At 41.7% G+C, this 12,296-nt stretch overlaps 1 long non-coding RNA gene across 2 annotated transcripts in view; it reads right to left on the bottom strand.

The window, feature by feature from the left end:
- The window catches only part of LOC132439017 (uncharacterized), a 49,400-nt gene that overhangs the window by 33,388 nt on the left and 3,716 nt on the right, over positions 1 to 12,296 (bottom strand). The window lies entirely within an intron of this gene.

The raw sequence follows: 12,296 nt of genomic DNA, 5'->3' as shown, positions 1-12,296 counted from the left end.
AGACGAACGATGGAATTCTGTTGATTGGATGGGCCATGTTTGTTTCCCAACTCTGTTGAATGACTGTGAGTGAAGTAAATGGCCAGATGAACCAGGGGTTTTGTGAGTCAGTACCTCCTCCCCTGCAACAAAGTCAGACAGGGGGAAGGAGAACCCACCCAGCCTTTAACAGGCTGATTCACAGAGAGAAAAGTTAAGCAAACAAGGGTAACTTCGTGTTCTAGCAAGAATTTCCCAGGAAAAACAGTCCTCAAACACAAAAGGCAAGGACAGGCAAATAACTCATTGATTGCCTCTGCAGTGGAGGGTGGAGTTGTTTATTAATTCCCCCACCCCCAAATGGAATTAACTTAAAATTTTTTTTTCTGGTTACAGAAGTAGTATGTAATAATAGGCTTATTATTATGAAAATTTTTTTTTCAGACAATACAGAAAAGCATGAAGAAGAGAGTGAAAAACAGTTATAATTTTAGAGCAGTTTATAAATTATCTCAGATTTTTTCAATGCATAGAAATATGTTTAAATCCTAAAGTCCATTTGTGCTTTTTTTTTTAAAATTAAACAGTAACAGCTAAGGCTTAATGAATACTTACAATGCTTGTGCTAGTTGCTCTCGGTGTATTACTTCATTTTATCCTAACAATAGTTCTCTATATGATAAGCACTATTATTAACCCTACCTTACAGATGGGGAAACTGAGACCCAGAGAGGTTAAGTGTTTTAGCCAGCATCATACAGCCATAGGTAGTCAAGCTGGGATTCAGACATAGGTGGTCTGCCTTCAAGGTCCATGACCTTAACCACTATACTACATCACCAAGGCAGAGCACAGGCCCTTTCCTAAATTAATATCCATACATGTGAGTCATTTTCAGTGTCTGCATTTACTCTTCCATTAACGAATAATTGGAATGTTTCTACTTTTCTCCTATTAGGAAACAGAGAGGAATTACCCTTTTGGTCTTTAAATGAAGTTAAAAACAAACAAACAAACAAAAAACAAAACTGTGGTTAGATGTCACAACAACCAGTATTTCCAACCCAGGAGAAGCAAAAAAAGGAGTGCAGCATCACTTGGAAGCAGTTGCCCCATTAGGAATACATATATTATCTGGGGAGGGGTTATTTTAATTTGAGAAACATCTAAATATGTACCTGGCATCATTCTAAGACTTCATGAATATTAGTTCATTTAATCTAAAAATAATACTCTGAAATACATACTGGGGAAACTGAGGCACAGGGAGGGTAACTTGCCCCAGGTGACAGAGGTAGTAAGTGGCGGTGCTGGGGTTTGGACTCTGGAAATTTGACTCCAGCATCTGGTTTCTTAACTCCTATTCTAACGGGCCTCTTGGTCTACCAGCTGGCCCAAGTGATCCAACCAGCCCTGGGGTCCTGAGAGCAAGCCTGCATTTAGTGGCGGACTGCAGGCAGCAAGGTGAATATCTTTTTTTTTTTTTTTTTTTTTTTTTGCGGTACGCGGGCCTCTCACTGTTGTGGCCTCTCCCGTTGCAGAGCACAGGCTCCAGACGCACAGGCTCAGCGGCCATGGCTCACGGGCGCAGCCGCTCTGCGGCATGTGGGATCTTCCCGGACCAGGGCACGAACCCGTGTCCCCTGCATCGGCAGGCGGACTCTCAACCACTGCGCCACCAAGGAAGCCCTTTTTTGTCTTTTAAACTACATCCAGCTCAGAGTTCTTAGGTCCTAAGTCCATGCAGGCTCTGCTGTGTTCCATGCTCAGGGTCTCACAGGCTGAAGTCTAGACAGCAGCCTATCTAAATCCTTATCTGGAGGCTCTGGGAAGGATCCACTTCCAGGCTCATTTAGGTTGTTGGCAGAATTCAGTTCCCTGTGGTTGTAGGACTGAGGTCCTGATTTCCTTGCTTTTTGGTCGTGGAGGCTATTCTCTGTGCAATTAGATGCTTCCCGTATTCCTTGTCCCATGGTCCCTTCCACTTTTTATTTAAGGTGACTATCTTAACTGTCACACAGATTTGTCTTGAATAAGAACCAAAGGGACAGGGAAACCCCTTAGTAACTGGTGCTCAGTTGGGACTTATCTTTTGTTTCAGTCTTGGTTGGGGCCTCTGTGCTGGTGTGAGGAGTCCCTTTCTGGAGAGAGCTGGATCGTGTCTGCTGGGCCAAGAATGGGGAGACTTCCCCAAACCAGCCTACTAAGTCTTGGCCCATCACCCTCCTCGGGGATGCATGAGGGAAGACTTGAAGACTACTTAGGAAAAAATAAAGATTAGAGAGAGTTTCCTTGGAGAGGATTTTTTGTGCTACTGTGTGCATAACACCTAATAGGTGCTTAATCCATATTTAATGACTTATACTGGCACTATTCTAGGTATTAGAGCTTCTGAGGGTCTAAAGGGGATGATAGATAATAAGGAAGCAAATTTTTATAAGAAACAGAATATTATGATAAGTGAAAGAAGGCAGACACAAAAAGGCCACGTATATGATTCTATTTATATGAAATGTTCAGAATAGTTAATCCATAGAGACAGAAAGTAGGTTGGTTTCTACTGCCAGGGATGGGGGCAGGGGAGAGTGACTGCTGACAGGTACAGGGTTTCTTGTTGGGGTGATGGAAACGTTTGGGAATCAGACAGTGGTGATGGTTGTACAACATAATAAATAGATTAAAAGCCATTGAATTGTATGCTTTTGAATGCTGAATTTTATGTTAAATGAATTATATCTCAACAATAATTTTAAAACATTTTAAAAAGAGAAAACCAGGATAATTTCACATGGTGATATGTGCATTGAAGACAAGAAAGTAAAATGTTGCAAGAGATAGTAGCTGGCTGGGGTAAGCGGGCAGAGTGGTTCCTGAAGGCCCCTCTGAGGAAGTGACATTTGTGATGGAACCTGAATTATGACTAGGAGGTACTATATAAATATCTAGAGGAAGGGAAATGAAGGATCAGCCTGTGCAAAGGTGCTGAGCTGGGGATGAGCTTGCCACATTCAATGAGTTGAAGCCCACTGAGTTGGGGTGCAGAGGAAAAGGTACAAGAGAAGGTCAGAGACCGCTGCAGGGGCAAGAGGCAGACCAAACTGGGCACTGTAGATAGCTAAGAGGACTTTGGGTTTTGTTCACAGTAAAATGAGGGGCCATGGGATGGTTTTGAGCAAAAGAGTAATGTGATCTGATGAATGCTTAAAAAGGATCACTTGGACTGCTATGTAAAGTAAATAGCAGGTGAGTAAAAGTAGAAGCATAAAATGTATTCGTAAGTAACACCCTTTGACACCGTGCTGTGACTAGGAACATTCAGTCATCTTTCACAAACTAGAAATATGCCAGCTTGTCATATTTATTTAAAAACAGGAAGTCAAGGCCATGGTTATTTTGATATTTCTCTCTGTGACACTGCCTCACCTCCCTATTCTGTGAGTCACCAAGCTCTGTCAATTCTTCCTTCCCTGCCCACCCCGCGTCACCTTTGTATCCTTTTCACTCTCCTCACTTTGAGACCTGGTGACAGATGGAAACACTGGTTTCCAGGCTGCCTCTGGGCAGACCTTTTTTTCTTTCTCCCTTTAAAAAATATTTTTTTTCTCACTTCATGCCATATGTTATTTGCAGACAAAAATTATTAAAATAATGACAAGTAAGAAAAAGGGGGGAAATTATCCATGGTCCACAATGCAGAGACAGCCATTATCAAAACAACATTTTAATATCTGGTATGCCTGTCCTTTTTTATTTTTTGGTTTTAGATTTTATTTTATCAAGGTTATACATGAATTGAAAAGTCAAATATTCTAAAAGCAGAAGTCCCCACTTCACTTCTTCCTCCCATTTCCCCCTCCCCAAAGGCAATGACTTCAACTACTTTAAGCTAAATTTTTTATATTTAATTCCATGTCTCTAAATAACATGCTTCTATTGATTGCCACTTCTAAATTTTTCAGTTTTCAGAACTGCTTTCCCTCTCTAGGATCTGAGGGTTCTGCTCTCTTTCCTTCCCTACACTTGGCCCCAGCACATATGTATATGCCCTTCCCACTCCCCCATCCTCTCATGATAGGTATATGGTAATTTTGGTGAGATCAATATTTACTAATTACATAATTGTGACATTCACCACTGAGCACCATGGTAAACTATGATGTCCTTTTGCTTTTCCCCACAGCGTTTTTGTTTTTTATATTGTTTGTTTGGTTTTGTTTTTTTAGTTTATTTATTTATTTTGTTTTTTGCTGCATTGGGTCTTTGCTGCTGCACGCAGGCTTTCTCCAGTTGCGGCGAGCGTGGGCTACTCTTCGTTGCAGTGTGTGGGCTTCTCATTGCGGTGGCTTCACTTGTGGAGCACGGGCTCTAGAGCGCAGGCTCAGTAGTTGTGGCACCTGGGCTTAGTTGCTCCATGACATGTGGGATCTTCCCGGACCAGGGCTCGAACCCGTGTCCCCTGCATTGGCAGGCAGATTCTTAACCACTGTGCCACCAGGGGAGTCCCACTTTTGTTTTTTTTTTTTAAAGTTGATTATTGTCTTGTTCTCTGACCCCACCCAAGCTGACCTAATTTTCTCAGTATTTGTTATCAACTCCAAACTCTTTGCCAGTGGTGCAAGTATCCTCTCAACTCCTTCTAATGCCTCAGAAACTCTATGTGTTCACCTTCTTAAAGAAATCTCCCTGGAGTCTTCAGACCTGCTGGAATCTAACCTGTTACCGACTCTGGTGCACAGCTGTCATCCTAGGATGTCCGTTCACCATCATCTGGGGATTCCACCTGCTTCTCCCCTGTGCTGTGTTTCTGTTTCCTGTGTCTTGTTCTTCCTTGTCTCACCACAAACACACGCCCTTTTTGGTGTAGCCAAAAAGTTCAGCCTCCAGTAAGTCCCTGAGAAAGGGTGTGTGGGAAGTAGAAAATTTTCAACTTCCCATATCTGAAAATGGTTTTATTCTATCTGCTCCCTTGATGATTGTTTGGCTGGGTATAGAATTCTATGTTGGAAATCATTTTCCCTCAGAATTTTGAAAGCATTAATCCACTACCTTCTTATGTCTGAATTTTGGTGGAGAAGTCCAAAGTTATTCTGCTCTTGATACTTTGAAGTGACCTATTTCTCCTTCTCTTCACAAATTAGTTCTTGGTATTTCAAAATTTCACAATGATGTGCCTTGCTATGGACCTATTTTTCTCCAGCATGCTGGGCACTCAGTAAACACTTTCAATCTGGAAACACATGTCCTTTAGTTTTGGAGAATTTTTGTGAATTATTTTATTGATGATTCCCCCACCCCACCCTGTTTCTCTTCTTTCTCGATAAAATGCCTATTTTTCAAATGTGGGATTTTTTAGACCGGTCCCTGAAACAATGTATCTTTTCTCTCCTGTTTTCTATCTTTGTCTTTTTGTCCTACTTTCTGAGACAAACTCTCACATTTATCTTCCATCTCTTTTATTAAATTTTTAAAATCTCTGCTTTTAATTTCCAAGAAGCCCTCTTTGTTCTCAAAATATTCCTATTTTTAATAGCATCTTGTTCTTGCTTCAGGGTAACTCTCTGAAAAGTTGTTTTTGATTTTTTTTTTTTAGTTTTTTTTTCCTTCCTGCATTGTCTGTTTTCTTTAGTTACTTTTCTCTATTTGCTTTGTTCTCGATTTTTCATTTAAGAGGGTACGCTCAGATGTCTGATATTTCTTGATTTTCTGCTCATATTTAAGAGTAGGGGACCAAGAAGCTGATCATTGTATATATTGGGAAGTGGGCTGTTGACACTGAACTGTCAGTGTCAGTTGGGAACCCCCCTGATATTAAAATATCTTTAGGTGATTCCTCTGAGTCTAGCCAGATTTTCTGGAGAAGATTCTTCCAGTCTCCTACCTGGAATGGAATGGCCTGGGAAAGACCACTACATACAATTTGCCTGGCCTCTGGATGTGAGCAATGGGGCCAGCCCTGCAGATGTGGCAAAGGACTGGAATAGGATATCTCAGCGTGCAGGCCCCAAAACAGCCCCCAAAAGTATATCCATGTTAAATTCCTGGAACCTGTGAATGGTATCTCATTTGTGAAAAAGGTTCTTTGTAGCTGTGATTAAGTTAAGGCTCTTGAGATGAGGAGATAGTGCTGGATTATTCAGGTGGGCCCTAAGTACCATCAAAAGTGTCCTTATAAGAGAGAGGCAATGGGAGATGAGAAGCGTGGAGGAGAAGACAATGTGAAAACAGAGCAGAAAGAGATATGTCCACAAGCCAAGGAATGCCGACAGACACCAAAAGCTGGAAGAGACAAGGGATGGATTCTCTCCCAGAGCCTCCGGAAGGAGGATGGTCCTGCTGACATTTTGATTTCAGCCTTCTGGCCTCCAGAACTATGAAAGAATACGCTTCTATTGTTTGAAGCCACACAGTTTGTGGTAATTTGTTACAGCAGTCCCGGGGAACTAAACACAAGATTTCACTTAATCCTCCTGTTTTCAATATAGTACCTCTGTCTGAAAACGTGCTGGGGTCCCCAAGCCCAGATACTCTGTTTTACTGTCCCCAAAGAATAAACCTGCAGACTTTTGCAGAGGTAGGTGGCCAGTTACCTAGAGTCGGGCGGGGGCTGGGAGGGTCTGCAAATCTGACTGCTCCTCAAACAGACTTTTAGGGAATTTCCTTTATTTCACATCCTCCTCTCTGCTGCCCACTCCTATCCCCAATTTTACTTTCAGGAATTGGTACCACCAATTCCCGAGCCTTTGGGAGGGATTTTGGGGGATAAATCAGGTTGGCTTTGACTTTCCCCTCTGCTGCCGGAGGATTGGGTTTTCTCAGTTCTGCCGATTAACCCATCTGCTTTCTGTTCTCCAAAATGCTCTCACTCTTGTCTCCTCTCCCGTTCTCCAGTCCTTAACGGTTTATGCCTTTAAAAAAAATAATAAATCCCTTTACTGTCAACCTAGTGGAGCCAAGGGGTAAAGCAAAAGTAGAAGCGTGCGCTTAGCTGGCTGTTTTCCCAAAAGACTCAATGGGCTAATCTTAAAATGACGCTCTGTACCTCTGCTGAAATCCCACTTCCTCCTTCCCCAGGGGTCCATGCCTATCTCATCTCTCCATTCCCTGTGCCAAGAATGGGGCCTGCCACATGGTAAGCACGGAGATGATTTTTTTTTAACAGGATCATCCTCAGCAGTTGTTACCAAGTGTGATTACCATAAGAAATTCTTTTTTTTTTTTTGGCCGCACTACGTGGCATGCAGGACCTTAGTTCCCTGACCAGGGATTGAACCCATGCCCCCTGCAGTGGAAGTGTGGAATCTTAACCACTGGACCGCCAGGGAAGTCCCTACCATAAAAACAATTTTCTTTTAACATCTTTATTGGAGTATAATTGCTTTACAACGGTGTGTTAGTTTCTGCTTTATAACAAAGTGAATCAGCTATACATATACACATGTCTCCATATCTCCTCCCTCTTGCGTCTCCCTCCCACCCTCCCTATCCCACCCCTCTAGGCGGTCACAAAGCACTGAGCTGATCTCCCTGTGCCATGCGGCTGCTTCCCACTAGCTATCTATTTTACATTTGGTAGTGTATATATGTCCATGCTACTCTCTCACTTCGTCCCAGCTTACCCTTCCCCCTCCCCGTGTCCTCAAGTCCATTCTCTAATAGGTCTGCGTCTTTATTCCAATCCTGCCCCTACGTTCTTCATGACCATTTTTTTTTTTTAGATTCCATATATAGGTGTTAGCATATGGTATTTGTTTTTCTTTCTGACTTACTTCACTCTGTATGACAGACTCTAGGTCCATCCACCTCACTACAAATAACTCAATTTCGTTTCTTTTTATGGCTGAGTAATATTCCATTGTATATATGTGCCACATCTTCCGTATCCATTTATCTGTCGATGGACACTTAGGTTGCTTCCATGTCCTGGCTATTGTAAATAGAGCTGCAATGAACATTGTGGTACATGACTCTTTTTGAATTATGGTTTTCTCAGGGTATATGCCCAGTAGTGGGATTGCTGAGTCGTATGGTAGTTCTATTTTTAGTTTTTTAAGGAACCTCCATACTGTTCTCCATAGTGGCTGTATCAATTTTCATTCCCACCAGCAGTGCAAGAGTGTTCCCTTTTCTCCACACCCTCTCCAGCACTTATTGTTTGTAGATTTTTTGATGATGGCCATTCTGAGTGGTGTGAGGTGATACCTCATTGTAGTTTTGATTTGCATTTCTCTAATAATTAGTGATGTTGAGCATTCTTTCATGTGTTTGTTGGCAATCTGTATATCTTCTTTGGAGAAATGTCTATTTAGGTCTTCTGCACATTTTTGGATTGGGTTGTTTGTTTTTTTGTTTTTTTCTGGTTTTTTTTTGTTGTTGTTGTTATTGACATAAAAACTCTTGAAGGGAGTGTCTTAGTTTGCCCAGATGCAGAAGTGGAGAATTAAGACAGGGAAGACAGAGAAGTCAGTGTAGGTTACGTTGTTTGTCAATTATATCTCAATATATATATATTTAAAGTCTATAGGGAGAACATAAACAATCTTAATTTCAGGACTCTGAAATTAATATGATTGTAAACTTCACAGACACAGAAAACAGACTTGTGGTTACCAAAGGGACAAGGTGGGGAGGGATATATTAGGAGTGTGGCATTAACAGATGCACACCACTATATATAAAATAGATAAGCGACGAGGATTTATTGTATAGCACAGGGAACTATATTCAATATCTTGTAATAACCTATGATGGAGAATAATCTGAAAAAAATATGTATAACTGAATCACTTTGCTGTACACCTGAAACTAACACAATATTGTATATCAACTACACGTCAATTAAAATATGATTGTAAACTTGTTCAGAGTTTCATTTATAAACTGTATTTTAAGAGTATGTATTTTTTATTAAAATACAATTAGGGGACTTCCCTGGTGGCGCAGTGGTTAAGAATCCGCCTGCCAATGCAGGGGACACAGGTTCGAGCCCTGGTTCGGGAAGATCCCACATGCCACGGAGCAACTAAGCCCCTGTGCCACAACTACTAAGCCTGAGCTCTAGAGCCCGTGAGCCACAACTACTGAGCCCACGAGCCACAACTACTAAAGTTCGTGAGCCTAGAGCCTGTGCTTTGCAACAAGAGAAGCCACCTCAACGAGAAGCCCGTGCACCACAACGAAGGGTAGCCCCCTGCTTGCCACTACTAGAGAAAGCCCGTGCTCAGCAATGAAGACCCAATGCAGCCAAAAATAAATAAATAAATAAAATACAATTAGGAAGAAAGTTATTTTTGGCATTGTTTACTATACAGAATGTTAATGTTTATCAAAGATATCCTTTCATTTCCTATGTATTCAAAGCCTTCTATAATCTAAAAAACAAATTAAATGTTTATAGAATTTAAATAATGAGTTACTAAACATCACTATACTCTAAAAATAAAAAATAAACTTTTCCAATTCTCTGTGTACTTCACAAAAATTGTTTATGAATTAGACAGTGAAGTAAGTCTCTGTGAAGTCAAAAAGCAGAAAATGTTTAGTATATACTACTAGTAAAAATATAATAAAATTGGAAATGAGTAACAAAAGTTACATTTAACACTCAATAAGTAGGAAATTCTAAAACACTCCCTAAGTAAATCTTGTCTCAAAGAAGAAACTACAATGAGAGTATCACGGGTGAAAACTCATGAGATATCCTCAAAGCAGATTTTCAAAACAAAGTTAAGCTCCTGAATGTTTATATCATCCAAGCATAACACACACACACACACACACACACACACACAAACACTGACCTCCCTTGGTATCCTTGGGGGGATTGGTTCCAGGACCCCTCATAGATACCAAAATCCATAGAGGCTCAAGTCCCTTGTATAAAATGGTGTAGCACCTGCATATAACCAGGCATATCCTCTGGTATACTTTAAATCATCTGTAGATTACTTTAATACATAACATAATGTAAATGCTATGTAAACAGTTGCCAGGGCACAGCAAATTCAAGTTTTGCTTTTTGAAACTTTCCGGAATTTTTTTTTAAATAGTTTTGATCTGCAATTGGTTGAATCCGAGGAGGCAGAACCCAAGGATATGAAGGAGGGCTGGCTGTGTGTGTGTGTGTGTGTGTGTGTGTGTGTGTGTGTGTGTATGTGTGTGTGTTCAAGTGGGTCACCATTGAGGGCAGCTGAAGCTTACTCCCACTGAGGGGTTCCAGGAAACTAGAATATGAACGCAGAATTGCCCCACGCGAGGGGCAAAGGATTGGGGGTGTTTATCCTCCAACTCTTTCGAGTTACTGGTTGAGGGGTGCTCTGACAGCATCAACTCCCCAGCACAGCTGGCTTGTACTGTGCTGAGAAGCCCTTAGGCAGCAGTAAGACCCTCCAAGACGTTATGAGCAGGCACTAGCAGAGTCTGGTAAGGGTAGGGGAGAGCCAAGAAGAAATTCAGATTCCCAGGCACCATGCCCAAGCTCCAGCAGGTCTGTAATAGGACTGGAATCTGTACTTTTTCACAAAATCTCTCAGCAGTACCTACTGCACCTGACTCCACTGAATTCTACAAGCCCAATTTTTTCATTTGTGCCTGGTAATTCTAGTGCTTATTACCTGCTAAGTGGCCAGGGCCAGATTAAAACACTAATGTCAACAGGCTTTAAAAAATTATTCCCAACTCTCCCCCATGTGTAAATGAATATGACACAATGCTAAATGGTAACAAAAAATACAGGGAAAGCCAACACAGAACTTATTTTTCCATGGCATGGGAGGCAGAGTAATACCTCCCGAAGATGTCCACATGCTAATCCCTGGACCCTGTAAATATATTACGTCACATGACAAGGGGCAATTAAGGTTGTTAATCAGTTAACCTGGAGACAGGGAGATCCTTCTGGGTGGATTCAAGGTAATCACAATGCTCCTTATAAAGGAAAGAAGGCAGGACAGTCGGAGTCAGAAATGAAGTGATGATCAAAGCAGAGGTTGGAGTGATGCCATTGCTGGCTTTGAAGATACAGGATGGGACCAAAAGCCATGGAATGTGGGTAGCCTCTAGAAGCTGGAAAAGGCAAGGAAACACATTCTCCCCTAGAGCCTCCAAAAGAATGTAGCCCTGCTGACACCCTGAGTTTAGCCCCATGACACTTCTAACCTATAGAATTATAATAAATCTGTGTTGTTTTGGGAAAATTCCTTGCAATAAATCCCTTAATAAATATCTCCTGTTGGTTCTGCTTCTCTGATTGAACCTTGACTAATAACCACTTGATGGTAACCACTTTGATTCCCTTTTTAAAAAAATATGAAATATCATATTTGTTCAAAAGTTTTCATTGGTAACCCTGTTTTGTTGACACCTGCAGCATTTTCTAAACTCTGGGAACAACGGAATGATGTTCAAGTTTCCACATGTGTGAAATTGGGCTAATCAGTGTACCTCATAGGGTTATTAAAAGGATTAAATAAATTACTGAGCATAATGCACTTGGAATAATGTCTGGTACAAAGTGTTCAAAAAATGTTGGAAGAGATAAAGGACAGAAGAAAGGAGAGAGAGGGAGACAAGCTCCCTGCTTTCAAGGAGATTATATCCTGGAGGGGGAAACGGATGATAAACACAGGAAGGAAGGAAAGGAAGGAGGGAGGGAAGAAGGGAAAAAATATCTGATAGTTATAAGTGTCTCAGAAACACTTACGTTTAAGACTAGACCAGGGGTTGGCAGCCCACGGCAGGCCAGATCCAGACTGCCACCTGTTTTCATATGACCCGTGAGCTAAGAATGGCTTCTACATTTTTAAATGGTTGAAAAAATAAATAAAAAGAACACGGTGTGCCACGTGAAAATCATAAGAAATTCAAACTTCAATATCCATAGAGTTTTACTGGAACACAGCCATGCCTATTTAAATCTTCGATGGCTGCTTTCCCACTGCAATGGCAGAGTTGAGTTGTTGCCACAGATCAGAATGCCCACAGAGCCTAAAATATTTACTGTCTGGCTCTTTACCAAAAAAGTTTGCTGACACCTGCTTTAGACTGAGTGGTCAGGGAGGGCCTCCCTGAGGAGGTGACATTTAAACTGAGACCTGAATGGCAGGAAAGAGGAAGATTAGGGGTAAGAGGGCAGAGAACAGAGAACCAAGGCAAAAGCTTTCTCTCTAATCTTACAACAGCCTTCCAAAGAGGGGCTCTGTCAAAACTATGATGGGGCCCTGAGGCTCTGAGGGTGCTGTGGTGTCCCAGGGTCAGAGCCCACAGGTCCCGAGTCGGGGTAGAGAGCCCAAACTGCCTGGCACAAGAGCCTGCCCCTTCTC

Source organism: Delphinus delphis, chromosome 15, assembly GCF_949987515.2.
Source record: "Delphinus delphis chromosome 15, mDelDel1.2, whole genome shotgun sequence".
Lineage (NCBI taxonomy): Eukaryota > Metazoa > Chordata > Mammalia > Artiodactyla > Delphinidae > Delphinus > Delphinus delphis.
Note: the sequence above shows the minus strand (reverse complement) of the source record. Positions and strands in the feature narration are given on the sequence as shown.